The 13,672-nt window shown below is 37.2% G+C and overlaps 1 protein-coding gene across 2 annotated transcripts in view; it reads right to left on the reverse strand.

Annotated features, from left to right (window-relative positions):
- ANKRD44 (ankyrin repeat domain 44) overlaps positions 1-13,672 on the reverse strand; it is a 325,415-nt gene that overhangs the window by 54,574 nt on the left and 257,169 nt on the right. The gene's annotated exons all lie outside the window — the stretch shown is intronic.

Here is a 13,672-nt window from a genome sequence, read left to right on the forward strand (position 1 = left end):
ATTCTTAGAAAAAAATATACACATTGGGCTCAGAGTGGTCACTTGAGTAATTAAATGGCTTGTTCATTTATTAATAACCACTATAAATTAATGAAGAAAGAATTTCTCATCTTATAGGACTAGTGCCACAATGTTTCTAGTAATGACAGAGATACTCAGTGTGTTTTAGAAGAACTTAGTAGAGAAGGACTTGAAACCTTTTCCAAAAAGAAGAGGGTAGGGTAAGAGGGTAAGAGGTAAGAAGTTAAGAGTGATTTCAGTGAATTTTTTGAATGCCTATAACAAATGCCCTCTGGAACTAAAAATATCTGCCTTCAAGAGAGAAAAAAAAACCCACTCATGCACAATTTCTTTGTTGAAATACTTTTAGCTACTCCTTTAAGAACTTAAATCTTAAACCTTACTTTTAGCTCTATGAATAAATATTTTACATGGACTTCCTGTAAGGTATGAAATAATTTATCGTCTACATCATGCTTTTCTTAATTAATTAATTAATTAATTTGCATCATGTCTTAGTTACGGTACGTGGGATCTTCATTGCTGTGTGCAGGATCTTCATTGCAGCATGTGGGATCTTTTCAGTGGTGGCATGTGGGCTCTTAGTTGTGGCATGCAGGATCTAGTTCCCTGACCAAGGGTGGAACCCGGGCCCCTACATTGGGAGCACAGAGTCTTAACTGCTTGACCACCAGGGAAGTCCCTACATTGTGCTTTTCTAAACAGATCTATTTTCATGTATCCAATCATTAGAGATCTTTCATCTTCTAAAAATTTAGGTGCAAAGGATTTTTCCATAATCTTTACAAGTTCACAGGACACTACTATGAAGGATAACTGGGATCTTCCAAATATGTGCATGACAGCAATCCTTGTTTTACCCTCCCATAACATCCGTACAACCAGATGCTAATATTTAAGTTCTATGCTGTTAAGGAACATTCTCATTGCTTATTTAACTTTTTTTTTTTTAATTTTTGAATTTTATTTATTTTTTTATACAGCAGGTTCTTATTAGTCATCAATTTTATACACATCAGTGTATACATGTCAATCCCAGTCGCCCAATTCATCACACCACCATCCCCACACCCCCGTGGCTTTCCCACCTTGGTGTCCATACTTTGTTCTCTACATCTGTGTCTCAACTTCTGCCTGCAAACTGGTTCATCTGTACCATTTTTCTACGTTCCACATAATGCGTTAATATACGATATTTGTTTTTCTCTTTCTGACTTACTTCACTCTGTATGACAGTCTCTAGATCCATCCATGTCTCAACAAATGACCCAATTTCGTTCCTTTTTATGGCTGAGTAATATTCCATTGTATATATGTACCACTTCTTCTTTATCCATTAGTCTGTCGATGGGCATTTAGGTTGCTTCCATGACCTGGCTATTGTAAATAGTGCTGCAATGAACATTGGGGTGCATGTGTCTTTTTGAATTATGGTTTTCTCTGGGTATATGCCCAGTAGTGGGATTGCTGAGTCATATGGTAATTCTATTTTTAGTTTTTTAAGGAACCTCCATACTGTTCTCCATAGTGGTTGTATCAATTTATATTCCCACCAATAGTGCAAGAGGGTTCTCTTTTCTCCACACACTCTCCAGCATTTGTTGTTTGTAGATTTTCTGATGATGCCCATTCTAACTGGTGTGAGGTGATACCTCATTGTAGTTTTGATTTGCATTTCTCTAATAATTAGTGATGTTGAGCAGCTTTTCATGTGCTTCTTGGCCATCTGTATGTCTTCTGTGGAGAAATTTCTATTTAGGTCTTCTGCCCATTTTTAGACTGGGTTGTTTGTTTCTTTAGTATTGAGCTGCATGAGCTGTTTATATATTTTGGAGATTAATCCTTTGTCTGTTAATTCGTTTGCAAATACTTTCTCCCATTCTGAGCGTTGTCTTTTCATCTTGTTTATGGTTTCCTTTGCTGTGCAAAAGCTTTGAAGTTTCATTAGGTCCCATTTGTTTATTTTTGTTTTCACTTCCATTACTCTAGGAGGTGGATCAAAAAAGATCTTGCTGTGATTTATGTCAAAGAGTGTTCTTCCTATGTTTTCCTCTAAAAGTTTTATAGTGTCCGGTCTTACATTTAGGTCTCGAATCTACAATTAGGTCTCGAATCACTGTGAGTTTATTTTTGTGTATGGTGTTAGGGAGTGTTCTAATTTCATTCTTCTACATGTAGCTGTCCAGTTTTCCCAGCACCACTTATTGAAGAGACTGTCTTTTCTCCATTGTATATCCTTGCCTCCTTTGTCATAGATTAGTTGACCATAAGTGCGTGGGTTTATCTCTGGGCTTTCTATCTTGTTCCATTGATCTATGTTTCTGTTTTTGTGCCAGTACCATATTGCCTTGATTACCGTAGCTTTGTAGTATAGTCTGAAGCCAGGGAGTCTGATTCTTCCAGCTCCGTTTTTTTCCCTCAAGACTGCTTTGGCTATCCGAGGTCTTTAGTGTCTCCACACAAATTTCAAGATTTTTTGTTCTAGTTCTCTAAAAAATGTCATTGGTAATTTGATAGGGATTGCACTGAATCTGTAGATTGCTTTGGGTAGTATAGTCATTTTCACAATATTGATTCTTCCAATCCAAGAACATGGTATATCTCTCCATCTGTTGGTATCATCTTAATTTCTTTCATCAGTGTCTTATAGTTTTCTGCATACAGGTCTTTTGTCTCCCTAGGTAGGTTTATTCCTAGGTATTTTATTCTTTTTGCTGCAGTGGTAAATGGGAGTGTTTCCTTAAATTCGCTTTCAGAATTTTCATCATTAGTGTATAGGAATGCAAGAGATTTCTGTGCATTAATTTTGTATCCTGCAACTTTACCAAATTCATTGATTAGCTCTAGTAGTTTTCTGGTGGCATTTTTAGGATTCTCTATGTATAGTATCATGTCATCTGAAAACAGTGACAGATTTACTTCTTCTTTTCCAATTTGTATTCCTTTTATTTCTTTTTCTTCTCTGATTGCCGTGACTAGGACTTCCAAAACTATGTTGAATAATAGTGGTGAGAGTGGACATCCTTGTCTTGTTCCTGATCTTAGAGGAAATGCTTTTTTCACCATTGAGAATGATGTTTGCTGTGGGTTTGTCGTATATGGCCTTTATTATGTTGAGGCAGGTTTCCTCTATGCCCACTTTATGGAGAGTTTTTATCATAAATGGGTGTTGAATTTTGTCAAAAGCTTTTTCTGCATCTATTGAGATGATTGTATGGTTTTTATTCTTCAATTTGTTAATATGGTATATCACATTGATTGATTTGTATATATTGAAGAATCCTTGCATCCCTGGGATAAATCCCACTTGATCATGGTGTATGATCCTTTTAATGTGTTGTTGGATTCTGTTTGCTAGTATTTTGTTGAGGATTTTTGCATCTATATTCATGAGTGATATTGGTCTGTAATTTTCTTTTTTTGTAGTATCTTTGTCTGGTTTTGGTATCAGGGTGATGGTGGCCTCATAGAATGAGTTTGGGAGTGTTCCTTCCTCTGCAATTTTTTGGAAGAGTTTGAGAAGGATAGGTGTTAGCTCTTCTCTAAATGTTTGCTAGAATTCACCTGTGAAGCCATCTGATCCTGGGCTTTTGTTTGTTGGAAGATTCCTAATCACAGTTTCAATTTCATTTCTTGTGATTGGTCTGTTCATATTTTCTATTTCTTCCTGGTTTAGTCTTGGAAGGTTATACTTTTCTAAGAATTTGTCCATTTCTTCCAGGTTGTCCATTTTCTTGGCATAGAGTTGTTTGTCTCTTAGGATGCTCTGTATTTCTGTGGTGTCTGTTGTAACTTCTCCTTTTTCATTTCTAATTTTATTGATTTGAGTCCTCTCCCTCTTTTTCTTGATGAGTCTGGCTAATGGTTTATCAATTTTGGTTATCTTCTCAAAGAACCAGCTTTTAGTTTTATCGATCTTTGCTATTGTTTTCTTTGTTTCTATTTCATTTATTTCTGCTCTGATCTTTATGATTTCTTTCCTTCTGCTAACTTTGGGTTTTGTTTGTTCTTCCTTCTCTAGTTTCTTTAGGTGTAAGGTTAGATTGTTTATTTGAGATTTTTCTTGTTTCTTGAGGTAGGCTTGTATAGCTATAAACTTCCCTCTTAGAACTGCTTTTGCTGCATCCCATAGTTTTGGATCGTCGTGTTTTCATTGTCATTTGTCTCTAGGTATTTTTTGATTTCCTCTTTAATTTCTTCAGTGATCTCTTGGTTATTTAGTAACGTATTGTTTAGCCTCCATGTGTTTGTCTTTTTTACGTTTTTTTCCCTGTAATTCATTTCTAATCTCATAGCGTTGTGGCCAGAAAAGATGCTTGATATGATTTCAATTTTCTTAAATTTACTGAGGCTTGATTTGTGACCCAAGATGTGATCTATCCTGGAGAATGTTCCATGCGCACTTGAGAAGAAAGTGTAATCTGCTGTTTTTGGATGGAATGTCCTATAAATATCAATTAAATCTATCTGGTCTATTGTGTCACTTAAAGCTTTTGTTTCCTTATTTATTTTCATTTTGGATGATCTGTCCATTGGTGTAAGTGAGGTGTTAAAGTCCCCCACTATTATTGTGTTACTGTCGATTTCCTCTTTTATAGCTGTTAGCAGTTGCCTTATGTATTGAGGTGCTCCTATGTTGGGTGCATATATATTTATAATTGTTATATCTTTTTCTTGGATTGATCCCCTGATCATTATGTAGTGTCCTTCCTTGTCTCCTGTAACATTCTTTGTTTTAAAGTCTATTTTATCTGATATGAGTATAGCTACTCCAGCTTTCTTTTGATTTCCATTTGCATGCAATATCTTTTTCCATCCCCTCACTTTCAGTGTGTATGTGTCCCTAGGTGTGAAGTGGGTCTCTTGTAGACAGCATATATATGGGTCTTTTTATATATGGGTTTTTGTATCCATTCAGCAAGCCTGTGTCTTTTGGTTGGAGCATTTAATCCATTCACGTTTAAGGTAATTATCGATATGTATGTTCCTATGACCATTTTCTTAATTGTTTTGGGTTTGTTTTTGTAGGTCCTTTTCTTCTCTTGTGTTTCCCACTTAGAGAAGTTCCTTTAGCATTTGTTGTAGAACTGGTTTGGTGGTGCTGAATTCTCTTAGCTTTTGATTCCTCTATGGAATCTGAATGAGATCTTTGCTGGGTAGAGTAATCCTGGTTGTAGGTTCTTCTCTTTCATCACTTTAAGTATATCATGCCACTCCCTTCTGTCTTGTAGAGTTTCTGCTGAGACATCAGCTGTTAACCTTAGAGGAGTTCCCTTGTATGTTATTTGTCATTTTTCCCTTGCTGCTTTCAATAATTTTTCTTTGTCTTTAATTTTTGCCAGTTTGATTACTATGTGCCTTGGCATGTTTCTCTTTGGGTTTATCCTGTATGGGACTCGCTGCGCTTCCTGGACTTGGGTGGCTATTTCCTTTCCCATGTTAGGGAAGTTTTCGACTATAATCTCTTCAAACATTTTCTCTGGTCCTTTCTCTCTCTCTTCTCCTTCTGGGACCCCTATAATGTGAATGTTGTCATGTTTAATGTTGTCCCAGAGGTCTCTTAGGCTGTCTTCATTTCTTTTCATTCCTTTTTCTTTATTCTGTTCCACAGCAGTGAATTTCACCATTCTGTCTTCCAGGTCACTTATCCATTCTTCTGCCTCAGTTATTCTGCTGTTGATTCCTTCTAGTGTAGTTTTCATTTCAGTTATTGTATTGTTCATCTCTGTTTGCTTGTTCTTTAATTCTTCTAGGTCTTTGTTAAACATTTCCTGCATCTTCTCGATCTTTGCCTCCATTCTTTTTCCGAGGTACTGGATCATCTTCACTATCATTCTGAATTCTTTTTCTGGAAGGTTGCCTCTCTCCACTTCATTTAGTTGTTTTTCTGGGGTTTTATCTTGTTCCTTCATCTGGTAGATAGCCCTCTGCTTTTTCACCTTGTCTATCTTTCTGTGAATGTGGTTTTTGTTCCACAGGCTGCAGGATTGTAGTTCTTCTTGCTTCTGCTGTCTGCCCTCTCCAACTTTTATATTTTCACGTCATCTATGCTTCAAATGTTCTTGCTTTATATACACCTTAGGATAACCAGATGCTCTTCTGAATTCCTACCTTAAGAATTTGACCTTAGCAGTGATTTTAATCAAGAAAGAAAGAAGATTCCTGGAGCATGTTTTCTTTCTTAACATACATTATTCTCCCTTCTAAACTAATCCAATGGCCTTTCTCTGTATCTTGGCCAGGACACACCTTGACCACCGATAAGAAAGCATCCTCTTTCTCCCTCATTCCAAATTCACAATACCCATTGTTGCAATGAAAACGTTTCTCCACAAATAATTAGTTACTTTGGGCCAATTAAATTCGAGCCTCCTTCTGTTGGCAAACCACCAGGTTATTTTTTGAAAGTTCTTGCCTACAGAAAGTCGTATAAATAAACCACGGTTATTCCTAGCTGTGCTTGGGCTCTGTGAGAGCACGGCCCTCCCAGAAGCAGACCTGAGCCCCTGGGATGAGCACTTCAATGTGTGGAATTATTCATATGCCTCCCTTTTGTATCTGTAAAGTGCTGATGACTCATAAACAGTAGGACCGAAGCTTCTCAAAACTGTATGCTTCTACCAAATCCAGCTACTAGGAGGTACCAGCTTGGTTAAATCAGAATATGTGTTCAGTCAACTGCTCTCCACATGTGCCTTCTGAATTACTTAACAGTAACTTTGTTGAAGAGATGCATTCATCTCTTCCCAGTACTAGCTTGGAATCCCAGCTATAGCTCACCGATAAATAAAGATCTACTTTAACTTACTGTGACCACTGACATGTGAATACTATTCTGTAGGCCAGATGTTCTCAACAAGGCTGATTATAACCTCTAACAGACATCTGGCAATGTCTGGAGACATTTCTGATTGTCGAAAATTAGAGGGGGCATTGGTTCCTACTGGCGTTGAGTGGGGAGAAGCCAGGGATGCTATAAGGCATCCTACAATGCACAGGATAGCCCTCACAACAAAGAGCTATTCTGTTCAATATGTCAACAGTGCCAAGGTTGAGAAAACCTGCTTTAAGGGAATGAAATAAAAGCAGGTAAAAGAAAAGTATTCCCATTGAACCTTTGGAAAGTGTTACCATCCAAGAAGTATAGAGATCTGACTTAGAACTTCCTAATAGGAAAACAAGTTTCTAAATAGAAGTCCTATGATGGGAGTGCCCTAGTAGATTCTTATAAAGGAGTTTAGTAAACTTGAATCCACTGGCATAGAGACCAAGCTCCAGAGAAAGTGTAATCATTAACTTGATAGTGTTCATAGCTAGTGAGAAACCCATCCTTCACATTTCATTTGACTGCACAGAAAATGTGTGAGTTGAATGAAGAAGAAAATAGAAAACAGAGGCTAACTAAACCATCTAAAAGACTTTAGGTATAGCCTTTTAAAAATCCATTTTAAATCTTTTCTCCTTTGGGGCTGTGTTGGGCTTGGAGGATGGAGTACACATAAATATCTTCAGTTGTGACACAGGAGAAAACCTCCAGCTATTTTCAGACTTTAATCATCTTACCCACATTACAGATACCGGCTGTCTGGCAGATGCTCAGAGGAAAGAGCCTTATCAGCCCTCAGCATCTAATTACTTATCTTAGAGAAAATTAGGCAAGATTCCAAGCCTACGGAAGACTCATGTTCTGTTGGGAGTTATTAATTACAAGCAGACTTAAGAAGCATTCATTTGTTTTGGTAATCAGGCCAGAGAGTGTACAGCTCTGCCAAACAACATGGGAAGAGAAGACTGGGGAGAAGGTGAGCTGCTCGTCTTAGCTGGTAAAGGGGGGATTAAAACCAGATGCACCCAATTTGTCTCCTTTAGCCAAGTTCCAAATAAAATATTCCTTTTGCCAAAGTTTAAATTAAACTGATGCATGACTGCCCCACTCCTGAGTAAGAATTTAAATCAATTCCTTTTTTAAAATGATTTCCTGTTTTATTGTTATTGTTGTTCTGAAGACCTTGAGAGAGTTAAAACATCACAAACACACACCCACACACATCTGCATACACATGGGGAAAGAAGACTGGAAGAAAACAGACCAAAATTTAAACAGGGGTTATCTCTGGATGGTGGGATTATAGGGGATTTCAAGTTTCTTTTTATATTTCTATGATGTTTCCAAATTTTCTACAATTAAGCACATATTAGTTTTATAATCAGAAAACAACCTGGAATAGGGTAATTATACCCCTCTGCCTTTCTATTCCATTCCCTAACTATAATCCAATTCTACCTCCACTGCTATCCTTTAAATATTGACATGAGCACTTATGCTGAAAAAGGGTAAATAACCATTGATACTAGATCAAATCAGATGAAAATCTCACCCAGTATTACCTACTTATAGAGCTGACTGTATAACATGTTGTTTAGTGGGTAACATGTTAACATGTTACTCAAGAACTAGTTTATCAAAGGACCTCTCAAATTCTATCTTCCACAGTACACATACCCTTATATTCTGGCAACGGATAGTTAGAAGGAAAGGATGAAAGAAAATAGAAAAGAGTCACAACCAGGCCAATTATAGGACATACTGAAGATATGAGGCTCAAATCTTGAAAAGGATCTGAAGTATAATTATGTTTTAGCTCAGTGTCCCAAGTTGTATGCAATGTACGCATTCAATGAAATAATTTGACACACTGATGATATAAGGTGGCCTAAGCAAAGCACCAAAAAATTCTGCAATATATAACACAGATTTACCTAAATTTCATGGTCATTAGAGAATTGAGAGAAAGTATTTGTTTTGCTATCATCCTATGAAAACTCAAATGACTGAATTTATGCATATCAAAGCTAGAATTGACAATCTGACCTCAAAAAAAAAAAGTCAACAACATTTAAGGTTCAAAGGCAGAGTCACATCAAACGTTAATAAGTATTACCACTGAAAACAAATGCATCCTCTTAAAATTAAAGTCTAGATAGTTAAGCAAAAGATAATGAAATTCCTGTGTAAATATCAATACAAACTGAAGAAAATACCTGTGCCTACCACTCAGTTAATGAGGCTTTCTTGATATAAGTCAATAAGTGAGCAATAAATTATGCCCACAATGATCCTGGAAGCAGGTAAGTGATCTTGTCCACTAGCTATTTCTAGTTCCATGGTGTTAACAATGGGGAATTCTTGGGCATATACCCTGAGAAAACCATAATTCAAAAAGATACATGTACCCCAATGTTCATTGCAGTACTATTTACAATAGCCAGGTCAAGGAAGCAACCTAAATGCCCATCAACAGACGAATGGATAAAGAAGATGTGGTACATATATACAATGGAATATTACTCAGCCACAAAAAGGAATGAAATTGGGTCATTTGTAGAGATGTGGTGGGACCTAGAGACTGTCATACAGAGTGAAGTAACTCAGAAAGAGAAAAACAAATATCGTATATTAATGCATATACGTAGAATCTAGAAAAATGGTACAGATGAACTGGTTTGCAAGGCAGAAATAGAGACACAGATGTAGAGAACAAACATATGGACACAAAGGGGGAAAAGCCAGGGGCGGGGGTGGTGGTGGGATGAATTGGGAGATTGGGATTGACATATATACACTAATATTTATAAAATGGATAACTAATAAGAACCTGCTGTATAAAAAAATTAATAAAATAAAATTCAAAAAAAACCCAAAACAATGGGGAATTCTTGTTTGATTTATAACAATTTCCTCATGACTACAGGGCCATATGGATATTCCCAGAGCTCTTTTAAAATAATAGTCCTAGTAACTTTGTGGTTAAAGCATCACTTACAGAAGGCCTTCTGTATAGATACTATGGTGACAGATGTTTTGAGGTCACAGAATATGGAAAAGATATGGGTCCGGGTGACATCAACCTGAGGTAGACATGGAAAAATTGGACTAATACTTTGGACCAGTACTCCCTCATCCTCTCGATGCTTTTACGTTGGCCTTTAGCTGCGCAAGTCTCCCCCACAGAGCAAAATTTATGTCCTTTTTCTCATTCTCTCAAGCTTTTGCTGTCTCAGAGCTCAGATGTCAGCAGGTAGTAATATGTTCCCTTCTAGGACATTAATCTTCAGTTTAACTGAAACATAATACCTTGACCCAGCAGAATCATTCCATTATCAAGAATTCTATGTAAGCAGCACACAGATCAAGCAAGATACACAACATTACTAATGATTCAAAGTCCTTCTCATGCCCCTCCTTGCAATCATTAATCCCTTCCACGAGTAAACACTATCCTGACCTCTAACAACATAGATTAACTTTGCTCATTTTTGAGCTCTTTTTATAGGGTATCATAAAGAATGTATTCTTTTGTATCTGGCTTCTTTTGCTCACCATTATGTGTGTGAGATTAACCCGTGTTGCAATGTGTAGTTGTAAATCACTCATTCTCTGCTCGCTTTAGAGTATCTCACTATAACTACACCACAATATATTTTACCATTCTACTGTGGAAGAGCATTGGGTAATTTCCAGTTTGGGGTTGTTATGAATAGTACTTCCTGAACATTCTTTGCATGTCCTTTGGTAGTCAGATTTAGACATTCTTGTTGGGTGTATACCTATGTGTAGAATTGTTGGGTTAGGGGGCATGCATAGTTTTAGCTTTAATTTACATTGCCAGTTTTCCAAAGTGTTTCATCATTCTGCTTTCACTTAGGATTTTGAAAGCTACAAGAGCACATTGCTCCTACCCTAATAATGAGAAAAAAGATAGTCTACACGATCATAACTTTTCTTTAGCTCATCAGAGAGCTGAGGTCACAAGGCAACTAAGTAAATTAATTCAGAAGAGTAATAAGCCCATCCAAGGAGAGATGGGACACATGAACTGTCTCACCTATGGCAGAGCATGAGTGAAAGTAGTGACGTCCATAAAAAAGCAGGAAAAAAGAAATCAACTCAAATTTCTAATGAATTCTTAAAGGCCAAGCTGTCTTTTAGAATAGCTGGGAATATTAGACACAAGGGGAGTTTGCACTCAACTTGAAATTTCTTTACCATAGGTCTCCACTGGGTGCTCATGAGCAAGACTGGGGGCAGAATGGAAGACCAAGGAGAACCCTCCTTGGTGGAGGAGGTATGGAAGAGGTGACTGGATGCCACTGCAAGATAAACAGGAAACGCTGCCTGTTTCCCTGGATTCTTCTCTCATACAAAGTAAAAGTCTTAGGCCAACAGGATGGGGCGACAACTCTTTCATCCCTAGGACCCAGACAATATTCCATTAGTTCTGGTGGAGGGGTAAAAGCAAAATCAGTCTTCCTCTGAAGAGGGGCAGAAGCAAAAATCCTCTGCCCTTGGGGATGGCAGAAAATCCTTTTAGGCCTATATGTTATATCTACAAAAAGCAGAGTTCTGCTATCACTCAGGGAGTGGCAGGAACCTCTCTCTTACTCAAGAACCACCACAGATACAGTGCTGCGTTTGTCTATCAAAGGGTAGAAGAGTAGGAATGCTGGGAATTCCCTGGTGGTCCAGTGGTTAGGACTCTGCGCTTCCACTTCAGGGGGCCTGGGTTCAATCCCTGGTTGCGGAACTAAGATCCTGCAAGCCACAGCATGGTCAAAAAAAAAAAAAAAAAAAAAAAAAGCAATCTACTGCAGAAGTAACAGCATGAAAAAGGACCACTACTGTGGAACAAAGATGCAGGGACTGCTGAAAGGTGAGAGTGAAGAAGAAATACTGAGAAAAACCTTTTGGCAGCTCAGCTTCCACTCTAAGCTCAAGGTAGCAATGGCTTGTTCCAGAGGAATTTTAAGTCTCTAGTGTACTGAAGATAACCATGCCAACAACAAAACTCAAACCCAGCTCAGTTCCTGACTAGATTGATGCATGCCCACACTAACACTGAGAAGAAGAGGCCTGTCCATTTCCAGCTGTGATTATTATTTAGCTCAGTCTCCACTGTTCTTCCACACAAAACACTGATCATTCACTCAAAAATTATGAGAGATACAAAAGGTAAGAACACCCCCTCAACCTATTTTTAAGAGATAAAGCAATACAGAACCAGACTCAAAGACGGATGACCCAAATGGGTGAAACTATCATGTATGGAGTTTAAAATACCTAAGTTAACTAATGTTAAAGAATTCAGTGGAAAAGGTAGAAAATATGTATGAATAAATGTGGAATTTCAGCAGATAGATGAAAGTTATAGAAAGAATTAAATGGAAATACTAGACAAAGAATCATGATATCAGAGATGAAGAATTCCTTCTACAGGTTCATCAGCAGACTAAATACATACCATGGAAGAAAGAATCAGTGAACTTGAAGATAGATCAATCTGAATGATCCAAACATTTGAAACAGAGGGGAAAAAAAAAAAAGAGTGGAAGAAAAAAATAACAAAGTATCAACAGCTATCAAACAGTCTAACATATGTGTAATTGGAGTCCCAGAAGATGAAGTGAGAATGAGCCAGCAAAATACTTGAAGAATTTTCCAAAATTGAAAAACAAACAACCCCCCAAAAAACCATAGATCAAAAAAAGCCCAGAGAATTTCAAGCAGTTTAAATATCAAAGCAGGGGAAACACACCTATATACATGTTAGTCAAACTGCTGAAACATATAGATAAGAGAAAATCTTGAAGGCAACCAGGGAAAAAAAGAAAGATTACATCCAGAGAAACAAAGAATCATAGCAGATTTCTCATCAGAAATTTTGTGAGCCAGAACCATGGAGTGACATTAGGAAAGTACTGAAATAAAAAAAGTTGTCAATACAGCATTCTATAACCAGTGAAAATCTGTTTAAAAATAAAGGGTGAACAAAAGGGCTTTTTAAGACAAAGTGGTTTTTCTCTCAACAACAGTGTATGAGTGTGATACTTGTTCCACATCCTTACCAATACTTGGTATTTTCTTTTTCATTGGTCATTTTGGTGGGTGTGAAGTTGTAAGCATATTGTAGACAGAAGATGTCCATGTTCTAATTCCCAGAACATGTGACTATACCACCTTACATGGCAAAAGAGAATATACAGATGTGATTAAGGTTATGGACCTTGAAATTGAGAGATGATTGTGAATTATTTGGGTGAGCCTAACCTAATCACACAAGTCTTTAAAAGTGGAGAACCTTTTTCAGCTGTGGACACAGACAGATATGACGATGGAAGAAGGGTCAGAGAGATACAACATTGCTGGTTTTAAAAATGGAGGAAGGGGGTAGATCCAAGGAATGAGCGCAGCCTCTAGAAGCTGAAAAGGGAGGGAAGTGAGTTCTTCCCTAGGGCCTCCAGAAAGGAATGCAGTGCTATTGACACTTTGATTTTAGTGCAGTCAGGTCTGTGTTGGACTTCTAACGTACAGAACTGTAAAGTAATAAATTTGTGTTGTTTTAAGCCACTAAATTTGTGGTAATTTGTTATATCACACTAATACAATAGAACACTAATTTATGTCTCCCTAATGACTAATAGAGTTGAACAACTTTTAATGTATTTATTGGCTCTAAATTTGTGGTAATTTGTTATATCACACTAATACAATAGAACACTAATTTATGTTTCCCTAATGACTAATAGAGTTGAACAACTTTTAATGTATTTATTGGATATCCTCTTTTCTGAAGTGCCTGTTCACACCTTTTGC

The sequence above is a fragment of the Balaenoptera physalus genome (assembly GCF_965194825.1).
Source record: "Balaenoptera physalus genome assembly, chromosome: 6".
Lineage (NCBI taxonomy): Eukaryota > Metazoa > Chordata > Mammalia > Artiodactyla > Balaenopteridae > Balaenoptera > Balaenoptera physalus.